The 16,467-nt window shown below is 38.4% G+C and overlaps 1 long non-coding RNA gene across 1 annotated transcript; it reads right to left on the reverse strand.

The window, feature by feature from the left end:
* Positions 1-4,634: 4,634 nt before the first annotated feature.
* Positions 4,635-11,175, reverse strand: LOC139594687 (uncharacterized). Its single transcript, XR_011680733.1, has 3 exons — positions 10,879-11,175; positions 9,947-10,011; positions 4,635-5,795 (listed from the first exon to the last, which is right to left on the reverse strand). It is a non-coding gene; the product is annotated as an uncharacterized lncRNA (long non-coding RNA).
* Between the last annotated feature and the right edge of the window lie 5,292 nt (positions 11,176-16,467).

Below are 16,467 nucleotides of genomic sequence, written 5' to 3' on the forward strand. Positions count from 1 at the left end.
TTTTTTTTAACCGAAGTCATGCAAATAATTAAAAATAATAAAGCAAAAAAGAATAGAAAATGCTGAAAGAGAATTTCAATTCCACTTAGAATTACAAAGAATTTCAAACATCTCCAACTCATATGCTCAAGCAAATACAAACCTGGCCATTTCTGTGAAATTGAATGAATAAACCGAAAAGTTGAAGTTAACAGATGTGTAAGATGCAAGCAGCTGCTTTGCTACTATTGGCTTTTCTTTCAGAAAAAAAGTTGAATTATACACTTGAAATCTACCAGATAATTATATGCCCAGGAAAGGGAAACAACATATTGCCTATGGGCTTAGATGAGCTTTGCATACCTAGCCTGAATCCTCCTCCTGCTTAGCTAAGCCTGAATCTTCCTCATGCTTAGTTTATCACATGGCAGACAACTACTCCCCCCCCCCAAAAAAAAACCAAAACAGCTAAACCAGAAAACAAAATGGAAATAAATAAATTTTGTGAAAATATGCAGTACAGTAGTGCTATTTAATTTTTAAATCACCTATGAAACACTAAAAGATCTGAAATAACTTTGTTACAACAAGTTTATAGTCATGTAAGTAATTTTTAAGCTTCTATAAGGATTATGTTTTGCACTGCAAAAAAGATCTCCAGGCATGAGCAGTAAGATTCCAGACCCAAAGCCCTCTTTCTGCACAGCAGCACCTATACAGTTAGGCCACATGTATGATTTGCAGGATGCCTTTCCAAGGCAGGACATAAATAAGTGCCCCTGAGATGGAATATCACCTGCCAGAGCATTGTTAGTGTTGAACCTGATTTTTGTGATGTGATTATTCTAGATACAAATGGAAAGAAGCAGTAGAAAGGCCTACTCTGTATACTAGACTGTACTATACAGTGCCATTTTTTATGTGTTAAATTCTGAATAATTATATTTCTGTTATTTTTTTATTTTCTCTCCTTATCTATGATGGCTCTCTATACTGTGATCTGTCATTTTTACATGAGAGTACACAGCAGATACGGACTGTTCTGTTTAAAAAGGAAGCAACACATTTTCAGCAGCTTTCTGTCTAACACAGCTGCAAAACCAGTAACCTTTTTCACAGAGCCATCTACACCAGACTGGTTGTATTTTGAAATACTGAAAATATTAAAACAATACAAAATAACATTAAATAAGTGTCAGTTTAACTTATTCTTCATACTGTATGTTTAGGCTGTTTCTCTCGAGTTTTGTCTCTCCTTAACCCTACAAGCAACTGTGTTTTTATCTTTCACTCAGCAACATGGAGGAGAACCATGTACAGAGTCTGACATGAACACTTGATTCTAGATAATGTACATTATCTGTACAGCTTACACCCTAGAAATTCTACAGTTGCTCATATTTTTTTCTTTAATCAGCAGTCTTTGTGATTTGATATCCTGTTAATTGAAGACTTTAAACATTTATTGGAAAAAATACACTGTATTTATTACTTAAACTTAGATAACATTCTACCAAGGGATGTGCTCCTACAATTCTTTTCACAAGGGATTCACCACTAATGTGTACATCAAATATGTTTTGAGTGCTTGACAGATCAGTACCAAAATGTCAACATTCTGTACTATGACCCAGAAATATGCATTTGATTTAAATGTGGAACTAAACCACAATACTGTCAAGACACTAGAATATATACACTACATTTGAAAAAAAAAAAGCTAAAGGCATATTCCAATTTTTATCTCAGTTCCAGCCCAAAAGTCAACTGCAAACTTTTCACGCAAGATAAAGTTTTCCTTACACTTCACTGCTTATCTTGGAGCTGTTTAAAGGCTAAATTTTCTGCCAAGTTAGTTCAATTATTTTGACAAGGTTATCCCATGATGGAACATGCCTTTATCTCTCCTGACATATCATTTGATTGGAGAAGCTGACCAAGACTGCAAAGCTCCAAGGAGATCATCACCCCGCCATCCCAACCTGCACAGGAGATCAGTGTGCACAGAGCACAGCACTGCAATCCAGTTTCACTTATTGCAAAATAAAATTTACTCCCCCGGCCCCATACAGCCATGGAGGCAATGACATCCTGAACAAAAAGTATTATGGGCAGAGATATCCCCAAAATTCAACTCCTATGCAATACCTGCAATATTTCAGTCACTGATAACTGACTGCCAGCCAGCACATACCAACACGCTACTGCTGCACTGCAAGTATGGACTAGAACAAACACTAGGGCTTGGTTTTGTTTGGCAAAGCCTTGCATTTAATTTATCATGTCTACACTTAAATTTTGAGATTTCCACCCTATGTTTTTCTCCTAACAGCTATGCATGCAATACTCTAGGGGTTAAGTTCATTATAACAAAGGAGAAAAACACATGGGCAATACTAACAATTTGCTCCAACACACACTGTGTTAATCCCACATTGTTTTTAAATATGTGTTTTCACAGAAAAAACAAAGGAATCTAAGACTTTCCCTATATGTTTTTAATTTGGGAAATGTTTGAGTTCCCAAAAGCACAGAGCAACTCTCAGGAGGTCTCTGACAAATTTGAAAACAAACAAACATTCTTTTGCACAAGCTTTGAATCATAATGTAGACAGTATTTTAGATGCAAACTGCTGACTGCACATTTGACAGGATTTTGCTGGCAGTCATTTCAGTATTTCTTTCTCCTTCAGAGAGCCTCTGAGTAACAGGACATAAAATATTCTTTTAACAGAGGGCAAAAATTAAAATATACACTGAACAATAAATACTGGAAGACAGGTCAATGCAGCTGTGGTTCCTAGAGCTGTGTTACCCACTATTAATTTCATTATGTTGAAAATGGTACAATTTCAAACTAAGAGCCTCTCTAACAGGCAGAAGTGGTCCGAAGGCTCATTATTATTTCAGACTCTTGTAAAGATATAAATCTTTAGGAATTATAGGACTTAAAGTTGCAAACATGCATTTAAGTATACTTTAAACCCCTTAGTATTCTACATTTCAACTTTCAAATTACAGCTTGTAATAGCAAGCATTGACATTGATGTAGAGAAGCAAAACAGGTCTGTAAACATTGGCCATAAACCTGTCACAGCTGTTCCTGTGTGCAGACCGACCATGCCTTGGAAGGTTCCCGTTGGGCAGTGCCAAAATCTGTTTCTTTCCCATCTAAAATGTTATTGCTCTGTGGCCAAGATTACAATTGCTAGTTTGGTAAATGAGACAGCATTTTTTAAATTATGAGAAAAAGGAGAAAACTCTGCAATCACCTCAGTGCACAATATTGAAGAGTTTTAAGAATATGCTGAGTGGCACTAGTGTGGAAAAGAAGTTTGTCAAAACCACAAAAGACACACTGAATCCCCTTTGCACTGATATCAGCTGGAATTTAGTTACTGGCTTCAATGAAGAGACAACATTAGATTCAAAAACATAACACATACTACTGTTCACTTTAGAAATTGAGAAAAAATAGCATCTGAAAAATCATTTTATCTTCTCTGAGACAGATATGAAAATACAGCATGCATTGTGCCATCATCTGAGGGGATGAATGCAGAACAGATCAAGGTAAAATGATGGAGCCAAGCATTTCATCCATCTATTTATAAAGGTTGCTTTAAACACAGCCAATCCAACCTAGAAAACACTAAAAAATTAAACACTATTTTCTTATGCTGTGAAGCAGCTTCCTAGCCATCTTCTTTGGTTTGTGCAGTACCCAGCACTTCTTTGCAGCACATACTAATCAGGCTATTAACCTGATGTGATTCTGCCTCACCAACAGAGAGTTTAAAGTAATTTGCATTAAAACCATGTAAAGTGTCACTTAATAACAGAGACAGTGGAATAAAACCTTAAGTTGAGAGGAAGAAGGCAGGAGGAAACCCTAGCAGCACAAAAACTTTTATTGGCACTTATGAGTATTTTTCCCTGACTGAAGCAGAATTCATGCAATAACTACAATCCCACAACAAAGATCTGTAACTAGCCCTTAAGAACTACTGTTATTTTCTGACAGTTCAGAAACTGCTCTTGTTTATTTCAGGAAATGAAACATCAAATTTATTTTAGACTATCCAAAACTGAATATCTAGGTTAACATCAGCTAATTGCCCAGTGCCCGTATTTTGCTGAAGCTCCCACTGTCAAATAGGAGGCTTATGCACTAATTTATAACTGTAATTAATTCTTGTCACCTAATCAGGGTTTTTAAGGTAGCAATACACACTTCGGTACCTGATACTTAGATCATGCTGTGCAACAATAGAAAATATACAATCAAATATAGTGAAGGAATTCTTGGAGATAAATTACTGTTAAACAATTTTAACAAATTCAATCTGAATTATTGTCACCAAGATGTATGTAATAAAAAGAAAGATCAGTATTGCAATAAAGTCACCTACACACATGGCAGCACAGGCCACAGCACATGTCACAGTTGAGAGGGCCACAACACACAGAGTATCACCACACAATATCAGAAAGCTTTGATCCATACACAGTAACACCTTACCTCACCAGAAGGCTTCAGGTGTCTGCCCACACAGAGAAATATCAGGTCACCTCAGAAGGCTGCAAGCAACTGCCCTCCTTGTTCTTTAGCCCAGCCTTTTATCCCCTCCTGTTGATGCATTGCCCCTGTGTGCCCTCTGCTCCCTTTGGTGGTTGGTCAGTGCCCCTGGGCACTCCATGGCTCATTGCTGTCAGTGCTGCTCACCTGCTGCTCACAGCTGAAACCAACTGGGGATGGGGCTCAGCCCAGCCCCATCCCAATCACCACAAACTCTGTGCCTACATACACAAAGACATCCAGGCACTTCAACAATATTTGTATCATGATACAACTTTATCTTAGTAGCTAAAAATTACTTTTATTATGTCATTAAATGTAAAATGTTTTTCGTTATCAAGTTCATACAACAAGGCTTGGATGGAATGGAGAACTTCTACAATTCTTCATAGCAGGGGCCACATTCAGAGCCATCACCTCATTATTTTCTGGTCACATATTCAAAAATCAGAAAATATCCCTGCAGCAAATGCATTGCAATAATGCCTTAGCTGCTTGATGCAGAACAGCAATACTGAGAAATTGTCAGTGAAATAGTAGCAGAGTGTGTGTGTCTGTGTGCTCTGTTGATTTTTGCACATCTGTTTGGTTTGGGGGCAGGGGTTATGCATGTGGGGATGCATTTACTTACTACAATTGTTTTATCATTTAGAAAAAGCACATATCTCAGGATCTGTTTTTCTTCTTTGTTTCACATACTCTTCTCTTTATTTAGGTATCGCCCTTTTTATTTTGTTTTCTTTTGTTTCCCAAACAAGATTCTCTGTCTTGGTATTCTCTAATGTTATTTGAATCTTGTCTTTCACCTAATTACATTATTTCAATAAACTTGGAAAGGTCCAATCCTAACCCTATAACCCCAAAAGAGGCTCAAAACTTCAGACACACAACAGCTCACTCCAAACACCATTGCAGAGCTCACCATCAGCTTGGAACCATAAAGGAAGGTAAATACATAGCAGTCCCCATCCCAACCAAGCAAGTAGATGTATCTGTCAACAAACAAACACATAATCCTTACAGACCAATTCCTCTCTCCAGAGGAGGTGAACACCTTCCTGTGCTTATGCAACCAGCTTCTAGAAGAAGTGGGGTTTTCCTGTTTTGCTTTTCCAAGTGAGAGCACAGGGCTGACAGAGAGGGAGCCCATCCACAACAGAGAGCTCAGACTTCCTCTTCCTTTTCATGTGTATGATGTTTCCCATGCTTTGTTGTTGACCTCCTCATTGTATCGAACCTTAAAATTATACAGACAAGAAAGACAACACAGCATTAGAGAAATAGTAAAACTAGATTTTAGGCTAGCCCTGCTTCTGTTCATACATGTAGTCTGCCATTTGCTAGAACACATTTCCTCTCAGAAAGCCGTTTAGGAATGAAAAATATGTAATATAATCTTTTGAACACGTCCCTTTAAAATATCTACTTGCTTTACCACATCACACTCGTCATGTGTATGCACAAAGTTGCAACAAATTTCATTTAAAGTTTCATTGACAAATTATTAAATACTCCCCAGTTTGCCAAATTCCAAGGAATACAAATCTTCATGTAAAAATGCTGCTGTGAAAGACAATTCTGTGCAAACTTAGACATACAAATAAAAATAAATCACACTAAGACATCACCCCATGTGATTTCCTGAGGGAGAAAACCCCATAAGATTTACTGAGCTAGGAACAAGATAATAAGCAACAATCTGTGAATTAATACTCAAATCAAAGCATAAGGACTTTATATACTAGAAGATTTACTTTTATTCCCACTAAATTTTTTTTCCTAAATGTAAGCACTGTTATTTATCAACTCCCTAGTGAAAAATATTTGTGGTTTTCTTTTAAAAAGTGATGAAGCAAAACAGATGCTGCAGAGCAGAGCACAGTGACACAGGCAACTGTTGTTTGCTCACTCTCCAGTGTGCCACGCACATTATTGGCAATCATGCAAGCCCTCATTAGGCCAAGTGCTGAGCCACAATGAAGCCTTGCTGCCTTGGGAGCTGTGCACGTGCAATTGAGATCAGGATTTGGCCACATCTGTGCTTTCCTGGCCCAACAAGCACAATCCTTGCTATATAAATTCTTACAGATGCACAGACAGTAACTTCCCTGCTGGCAGGCAGCTCACAGAGCTCACGTTTGCCTTTCTCCAGGATGCTGACCAGCAGAACACCAAGTGAGAGTCTGCTCACTTCATTCATCAGCTGCCCAGGCACAGGGAGCCTATTGTGATTCTGTCATGTCAAAGCCCACTCAAGCACCAGCTTGCCCCAGAGAACAGTGCCATCCTCTCACTGTGGGGTGCCCAGTGGCTGCTGAGCCTGTGCCTTGGTCCTGCTGAAGGGGAAGCATTTTCATCAGTCTCTCACAGCACAAAGACTTTGTTCCCCACCCAGCACAGGGCTCACAGAGACCCCAGCTCACACTGGGGGGCTCTGTCACTCAAAAGAGGGTTCCTGGGTGCTGCCCAGGGCTCCTGGCAGGGCACACACATTCTGCTGCCACGCTCCTCCAGGACCCACACGCAGCCTCTGAGGACACTTCTGTGCCTCAATAAGCCTGACCAGCTGCACCTGGGGGCTTCCCAGCCTGCCCTGGTCCAGCAGCCCATTGCAGCCCAGCCTGGGCTGTGTCCCAGCCCCAGCAATGCTGATGGACACTGAGCTTTGTCCCAGCCCAGCTCGATCTCCATGGCCCTGCTTGGCCATCCCATGCTGTGCCCCTCCCAGGTGCCCCTCACCAAGCCCAAGAGAAGAGCACTGAGAGGTTTGAGGTTACTCTGGCAGTGGTCTCTGGGGCCAAGAGGGGCCCATAGCAGAGATCAGGAGTTTTCAGGAGTAGAAGTTTTCCACTCAAGCTTACTCAATTGCATCCTCCGCAAATTCCACATCAGAATTCATAACGACTGGTTAGAATTGTCAAAATAATTTCAGTCTCATCTTAGCTTCTATCTGTTTTTTAAGACTCAGTCTCACCTGGGGACAAGTTTGAGTTTTGTTGGATATTTAAGGTGATCTAAAGGTTTTTACCAAACCTAGGCAGTCCACCTGACAAACATTAAAAACCAGGTAGGGAAAAAAATGTGCACTGCAGACAGGTCTGGCCTAGTGATAAAACACCTTAGAGGAGGAACGTCAAATGGGTCATTGTATTGGCAGCCTGAACTTGCAGCTACACCCCTTCACCATTTTCTTCTTGGCTCATTGGATGAGAAACCAGACATGGGTTCCACATGTTAAAGTTCAACCTGTTTAATCCATTCATAAACAGCTTTTTCCCAATATAACCACTTCTTTTTGCAACACAGAAAAGGAGAAATTTTGGCACCTCAGCACTGGAAAATTTTAAGAACAGATAGTTTGGATACCTATCAGGAATGACACAGATTAGCTTTGTGACAAAGCCATGGACTAAGTAATTGGTCAGAACTTTCTAAAGGTTTAGAGACAATTCTGAGGCAGAGGAGGAGCTGATGGAATCATTCAGTTGTTAGACATCAGCTTCCTCAGTTCTTGCTGCAGTTCAAACCAGCAGGCAAAACCCCTGCCTTTCACTACAAACAGTGCTGGCCTTGTGCTAAGGCTACAGTTCATTACACTGACATTAATTTATAGCAGAATACAGCCTGTGATAAGCTTGGAAGAACTAGAAAAGGCCTTGGCAGAGCTTCAGCACAATCCCAGCAGAATGGTTTTTTTTTGTTTTTTGTCCCTTGGGATGGTATTCCTCTACCATAGGTGGTGTTTCACAGGAAATGACTTTAAATCTATGCTCTTGAATTACTTTGACTCTTTTAGAACTTGCAGTCTCTCCCACCAAACCATCTTCAAACACTGATATCAGAATATGCAGTTCAAAGGTGGCAAGAGGATCTGGTTTATTTGTAAATGCTGTTTTTTGTAAATTCTGAAAGAGCCATGAGTGCCTTATATTTATGATGAACCATTTGTACTGTGAAAGTATTGTTTTACAAAGTTCATCACTTTCCCCTTTTGTCAGCACTGGGCTACTTCATAACAAAATTATTACATTTTTCCTAAAAGATCATAATCCTTAAACAGCTATTTAATGATTATGCAATTTTTTACAAATGGAAAAATATTAATAAGTACCTGAAATAATATCAATGCAACCTAAAAAACCCCCAAACTTATAACATTACACAGCTCCCAGTAATGATCTGCAAAGTGCTCCATATAATTGTATCCCTGTGGCTGTATTGGAGTGTGCCCTCACTTTGAGGACTTCTCAAAAAGGGGTCTCCAGGAAGCAAACACTTTCCTGGCAGTAAAAGTGTCATTTAAACCCTTTGTCCATGTAAGTAATTGGAAAACTACCACTTCTGTAATGCTAGAAAATTATGAAGGGAATGACGGTTGGCACAATTTCTGAGTGATGGATATGGACTACATGAGGCAGTCCTCCTCTAACCATGTGGCCTTGGCCACAAGCTTAGGGACTCGTGGTGTAAGCCTATTTGAAATGCAGATTTTTATTGGAGTTTTTTAATACTTTGTGCTTGTGAGGTTGTTTATATTTGTTTCCATATATAAGCTTCACTTCTTGCCGTCTCTTAGTCTTCTGCCTGACTGCAGTTCCTCAGGGCAAAGAAAAATTTTATAAATCAAATTTTTTTCTGGATTACACTGCAGGGAAAAAAACAGACAGAAACACAATGCTCTTACTGCCTAACTCTCAATTATAGAAAAATAACATCAGTGAGAAAATTACTACTTTCATAATTACTCTTTTCAAGAATTGTTTTTCAAAATTCCATGAAAAGCTCTGAGTGCATTTCAAACTTTGAAGCAATGAAGTAGATCAAAGTATGTGTATGTCTATTCTCTCTTACTAAGGAAGATGCACAGTATTTGACAGCTACAAGAAATATTTTTGTGGAACTTGTAGGATCAAAATGGCAATAAACTTAAAGCAGTATGTATCTTGATAGATTTAAATACAAAATATGCATGTTATGTTGCCAGTTAAATGGATGGTGGTGTTTTTCTCTCCTTCTCAGGACAAGCATGGAATATTTTAGACAAGAATCAAAAGAAAGGAAAATGATATTTCTTTTAGTCATTAAAAGTGTAGCTTTCCTGTATTTTAACAGGAAAGTTTTCCCCCCCCTGTTTGAAGGGGGGAAAAAAGGGTTAGGAAAAAAAAAAGGTCTGAATCAAACAGGATATAGGACACAGTTAAATGCATTAGATTTCCTCTGGATCAGAGGTATGTGTATTGCCACATACACCATTGCCAGATCTTCAATACAAAGTACTTCTATGGCTAGGAATAAATCAGAGACAGGATTAAAAAATAACAGTATCTTCTTTAACAGAGAGAACAATTCCAGAGAGATTAACAACAGGTTTCCTCTGTCATTCAGTACCTTGACCAAAGAGTCCACCAGGATCTCTGTTTCTTCTTTCTTTGCTACATTTCCTAGATCTGTATCTGGAAAGAAAAAGGCCTCTTAGTGTCACTGGGCCAGGTTTGCAATGAAAAGCTCATAGAGGAGCAAAATATTGAGGAAGATACTTTGCCTGGAAACACAAGTTCATCCTCCCAAGCAACATCTACCCTTTGCTTTGTCCATTTTCCAACAGCAGCTGCTGGTCATCTGTCATATGAATATGCTTTCAATATACTGGGCTTGAAGCAGCTGCACCAACTTGAAACTCATTTGAAAAACATGTTTATAGAGAAAGACAAAGGAAATGACCTGTAACATTGTAGACAAAATACATTCCACATGAGAGCTCCATCAGTTGGGCTTTTACCAACTCAGTTATTTTATTGTTATTCAAGGTCTTCAGTTTTCATTATGCTGCTTTTGTTGTAGGTCTGGAATACCTCTTACTTCCAATCTGTGTTCCCATTATTTTCCGTGGTTCTTTGGTCCCAAAGGAAAAGCAGAAGTAAAACAGTCATTTAAGTGGAAGGCTCCCCTAGACACTCCTGTGTAACTACAGCAAAGTGCCCAAAGTGACATCGATGGCTAAAGCACGATTTGCTTTCCTAGCAGGTGTGTGAGGAAAAGGTACAAGCAGGTGCTTCCTATCTTTTGTGGCTATGAAGAGACAAGAATGTGTGTCAAAGGAGAAGTGACACAAAATGGTTTAAAATTAATGGTTTTTCTTCCAAGAAATTCCCATGCAAAATCTGCCTTGAACAAAGTGATCCACCTTCCATCCACCGACCACTCAAGCCATTAGAATTTAGTGAAATGTAAGTTAGACCACAAATCTAACTATTGTGGATGTTAGGGTCACATCTTAGAGCATAATGAAGAGAAAGTTGATTAAGAGGGTATTCTCTCACCTTTTATTCTGCATAAATCCTTGAATTGATCCAGAAAGATTTCCAATAAGCCAAAGTAGTAATTTTTGTTTCATGACAAAATCTTTAAGTCCAAGTTCCAGAAGCTTGTTATTCAGTGACAGGGAGATATTGAACATCATGACCTGTTCTCATTTTCCTCATTGATAACAAATACCAGTTTCTTCAAACATGAGAGAAGTTTCAGCAATTTACCTAATTCAGAAAATACACTGGGACAAAAGCAGCATTAATTAAAAACTGTATGAATCAAAACCAAGCAAAATCCCAAACTTCACATATTCTGTTCTAAGACTTCCAGTGAGAAAGCAAAGTCAAATGTGAGCAACATACTGAACAAACCAAGAGGCAGCTTTGCTAAGGTAGGAAAATCTTTGGCAGCAAACCAAGAGGAAAAGATTCCCCAACCCTTCCAGAAGCTGCATAGTAGTAAAAATCAGCTAACCACAACAGGGAAGGAACATCACCTTTCACTATGAAACCTCTCAGGGTGAGGTAGGAGTATTATGGAGCTTTAAAGGGGAGAAAATAGTATTTTTATATCTATATCTAAAGACTCTATATTCCATATTTCAATTATTATTTTATCTGGCCAGGCTCTTGGACCAGATTTCCTGGTGACATTTGCACACAAGCAGCAGCTGTGCTGCTCCATGGCTGGAGTCCATAGTCACAGCACACCATGGGTGTGACATACAGGCTGCAGAATACAGCACTGGGCCTTGGGATGGCTTTTCAACCTTTCTATGAAGCACTACTACAGAAACATTTCCACATCAAAATGCTTTTCTTTTCTTTTTTTTTCCCCAGAATACATTTTAAATAATTCACAGAAAATGTAAGGATTTCAGGTAGCTGTGATGTTTCAGAAGGAAGTGGATCAAAGCATGGTCTCTCCTTTACTCCTCCTTTACCCCTTCCTAGTAGATCTGATTTCAGGGTTGGAAGCTGAAAAGTACACTAAAATATAATTAAGAAGCAGAGAAAAATTAGTAGCAAAAAGCCTGTGTCCAAAACTGGACCTGCTCAGTCCCAGTATTTGTGTATTACAAACTAGTTTTACAAATTGCTTCAAATCAAGTTGGTATAAGGAATATTTTCTCTCTATTGTGCTTTACCAAGCAAAAAAAGGAAATCATTTAAACATCTGGAGTTGCCTGGGTGTAATACAGAAGAATATGGATACTGAATTTAAAACAGTTATCTTATCTGTGATGCCTAACATCTCCATGTGTGCAGGCAAAAGTATTTCCCAAGAATGGTGCACTTTATGCTCTGAAGCTTGCTTCTCTTTTTCTTCATTGAGGCTCTTTTCATACAAGTTTAACAGACATTTGTCTAACTGAATTTATTTTCAGATGAATTCATGGAAATGAAATTTGACTATGGTGACAAGATTAAATTGTTTGCACTCTGTGGTTTCCTTTGTTCCATGAAACCTACTTTTTTACTAAAAATAGCAAATTATTGATTTTTTTAAAAGTCCACTGTTATCTTTTGTAGTTGAACTCCTTCTTTGAATAAAAGGAACCTAGGAAAAAATCTTCAGATTTGGTTCCACACCCCTCAGTAGCATGGATTTGATTTGTTGTTCATTTTTTCCCAGTGATATCTCACAAATAACTAATACACTTGCTTAAGTCAGACAGGTTCTCTGCTCAGTTTGAGTTTTGTTTACTTACATGTTCACAGAGGAACAAAGAGTGCCAAGATTAATTCATTCAACATAATCTGCTACCCCATACTCTTGTAATGAGTGAGCTCTCACTAGTTTTTGCAATTAGTATGTTTTAATAAGGCTGTCAAAGTAGGGATTATTAGTCCAATTAATTGCTTTGAGAAGAGTTTTATGAATACTCTTGATCAATTACTAACTGTCAGTCTGTTTAAGAAGGAATATATTTTACCTGAACAAATTGATGTGCAGAATCTATCTATTTGAACTTTTTTGTTTGGTATTTTAACATGCTTCTTTTGGTGTGGGTTTGGGTTTTTTCTTTTTTCTTTTTTTGTAGTATGTTTTTTGAAGTCTAATTCCAAACTCCTCTAGAAAGTAAGAAGGGAACTAATTGTATTGATCTTTTCATGTATGTTTTGTTGGGAAGGAAGCCAGAGAATTAGCCAAAGTTTTATTTGATTATAGCAGAGTTCTACTTTCATCTGTAGCTTATGAATTTGGGTTATTTCAGTAGATGTGAACAGAAAACTTTATTAATTTCCAAATAGTCTTGTTTTTCTGAAATGGTAGGACTCTCTGACCTTTGCTCAGGTCTAACACCAGTTGATATAACCTGTCTCTCAGCAAAGGGCACTGGGTTTCAAAATCATCCAGAGCTGAAGGATCTGTCTAAGCACTGGGCTTCAGATTTATCAAGCCTGCAGATGAAATACAAGCTATGCAGGAGAAAAATGTTCATAATTTATATCACCCATGAGGGCCATCACATACAAAAAGCAAAACAGAACAGTAAATTACCCACCAATCTGTAAAAAGGAATTTCAGTTAGGCCCAAGGGTGGACTCAAGCTGCTCAGTCCACTCTCTTCCTTGAACATTTCCTGTTGATGTTTTTTATGCATCCTGGACTCTCCTGATAACTCTCATCTGCCTTTGCTCCCACTTGTGGTGATCCTGCTGTGCTTGGTTAACAGCAATAGAGCATCACTATCTGGATCAGATTTAGGGGGATGAAATGGAGATCCATCTGTCTGTCTAAATCCTTCTCTTGAAACTGGAGGTGGATGAGTGCACACTGACAGTCTGATTTACCTTCAGCCCCTGCAGAGCCCAGAATGGGAATTAGGGCAATACTGAGGAAGACAACATGCTAACAGTCTGAATTACACACCCTGGAGAGGCCTCAGCAGTGGGCAGACACTCCTGGGTCTTGTTACAGAATAATTCTAGCACCATCTCAGCAGCATCTGGTTCTGGCATTGTTGGGGATATTTGTAGGTGAGAATGATGTGCTGATCTACCCCAGAAGAGAAACTCCTGAACCCATCAGATAGAACCTGCACAAAGATGGGAGATAAAACTGGCTTCTAATAGTAAGAGCACTGAGTGTCTACTCACTCCTGTACTTTCCTGGAGCAGGAACTTTTTGCTGCAGTTATGATCTCACTTCACACCACATGCTGATCTCAGTGCCTTAAATTTGTAAGAGGAAGAGCCTCATCCTTCTGTGTGTCTTTGAGGTGTCACTGAGTCCTGCCATGGCCCTGCCAGCCTCCCAGAGATCATAGCACAGGAATGATCTCAAGTGTGAGAACTGGCCACAGTCATGTACACGACAGAAAGCTCAGCCATGGACCAGCTGATTGAGCAGATGTCCATAACCAATGGCTGGGAGGTCACTCCTTCTCATTGCTTCATTACACATCTTTTCTCTGTTTGGCACTAAATAGATTCCATTCAACTTCTAGCTAGGGTAATAAAATACTGTCTAAATCCTAAGCAAGCTGTGCATGGATCATACAATGAAGTTGCAATACTACAGTCAATCCTGATTCCTAGAGGCCAACAGTAAAAATATGATACTTATTCCACAGGAGATACATTGGCAAGAATCCACTGACTCTACAAAAAACCAAGTTACAAGTTCATATGTTTCTCCCCTGACAAGTCAATAACAAAAGTACAAACACATCCCAAAGTCATGAGTGCTCCCTCTTTTTTTGCTCCATACCCTTGATCTCATCACTTCCATTCTTTTATCTTCTTATCTAGTACCTGTTCACCTATTAAGTAGCATCTGCAAATGTGAAAAAAAAAAATTAAAAATAAGATACCTACACATAGCTACCAAAACAGTAGGACATGAGCATGTCCCAGGGCCCTAAAGTTGAAAAAGTCTTTGATGAATTAAAAGAATATTAATAATATATAAATACAGAGAAAGTACCAAGAAAGCTTGGATCATATGCTGGGTAGCAGCTTCTGCTGATCCTGGCCTCTTCAAAGTACTCTCAAAGGTCTTCAGAATATATTCAATAGTTTTACTCTTCAAAACTAAGGTTAGAATATATTACCGTAACAAATAAATGATCATAAGAGGGTGCCATACATCAAATACATGTGCCTGGTCTGGGGCACAGGCTAGGGCTTTGCTACATAACACACATAAGTAGTGTTAAAATTTGTACATTGCTGATCTTTTGGAACATATTAAATATTAAAGAATATTAAGAAGATAAATTTGTCAATCAGGGATTGTAAGAACTGACTATATTTTGTGACTAAAAAATGGTAGACTTTTAAAAAATGTAGATCCACAAACTACTGGATTCAGGAAATCTCTTATCTACAGAAAATCCTATAAAAACAGACCTTATTTATCCTCAGACTTTTGGACTCAGTTTGATAACAAATGGGATGAAAGGCTTTGTAGGATAAAGGATGCTTCTGAAATGCTAACATTGATGTGTATTTTTTCCTTTTATCAGTCTGTGGTTAGCCTTGATATGCTTTTCAAAGTGGAGTACCACAGTAATTCTATTCCAAAAACTGAAATAAGAAATTACTACAAAGATGAATTTCACTGGAATGTAGCCAGTTATTTACAGGGAATATTCTTTGTGAGAGACAGCATCATAGGAGGCTGTATTTTTAATCATCTAAAAAGCAAACAACTACAACAAAATTGCAATTGCTGACACTGTTTTTAGCCGCAGTTATGGTAAGTATAGGACGAAACGCCTGTCCTGAAGGAAATTACCACACATTCTCCTTTTGGATTTTATTTCCTTGATTACAAAAAATTAATTTTTCCTTCTGAATCTATTCAGAGATATAGGTAATGCTCTCCTCTCTGTGATAGGCCAAGGCTTACTCAACCATGGCCAACTGATGATGTTGGCTTGTAATCAGAGGCTAAAAAGAACAGATGGCTTAACCAAATCGGATTTGTTCTTTTATTTATCCTTACGCTGCCCCTTTATCAGGTATATATACAAGTATTAAACATTTATGCTATACAGTTAGAAGAACAAGACAATGCTTAGAGCTAATTTATGAACTAACCTGACAAATATCCATCCTGAGATGCAAAATAAATCACTTAAGTAGGATTCCAGGTCAGTGTTTGTTTCTGATGTAGTCTGGGATGGAAACTGCAAAAACTGCTATTACAAATTCTGGTTTTCAGCGATGCTTTCCAACTCAGTAGTCGATGCTGCATCACTAATTGTTTGGAGAAAAAAACCCCAAACATAAAACCAAAAAAGCCCCAATCATCTCCAACTGCATGAATAAGGAAGAAATTTATTAAAAGTAAATAAACTCAGACTTTGAAATCTGGCAATTTCTATTTCCAAAACGCTTCTCAACAGGGAATGGTGACATCTGCAAATTGTTTGATTACTTCTCATGATCATTTATTCATTGCAAGTTCTGTGCTTGATCATCTCCGCATTATTGTGTTTGCAATTGTCTTTATGGGATCAGACCTTTTTATTTGATATCTGTAATGATGATCTCATCATCATAAAATTAAAACTTCTGGAGACTGTGCAGTATTGTTTTGACACTGTCAGAACAGCTCCTGTTGTCATCTGTCTTCAGAGGCTTGTC

The sequence above is a fragment of the Agelaius tricolor genome, unplaced genomic scaffold, assembly GCF_023055355.1.
Source record: "Agelaius tricolor isolate 1412-34295 unplaced genomic scaffold, bAgeTri1.0.p SCAF_12, whole genome shotgun sequence".
NCBI lineage: Eukaryota > Metazoa > Chordata > Aves > Passeriformes > Icteridae > Agelaius > Agelaius tricolor.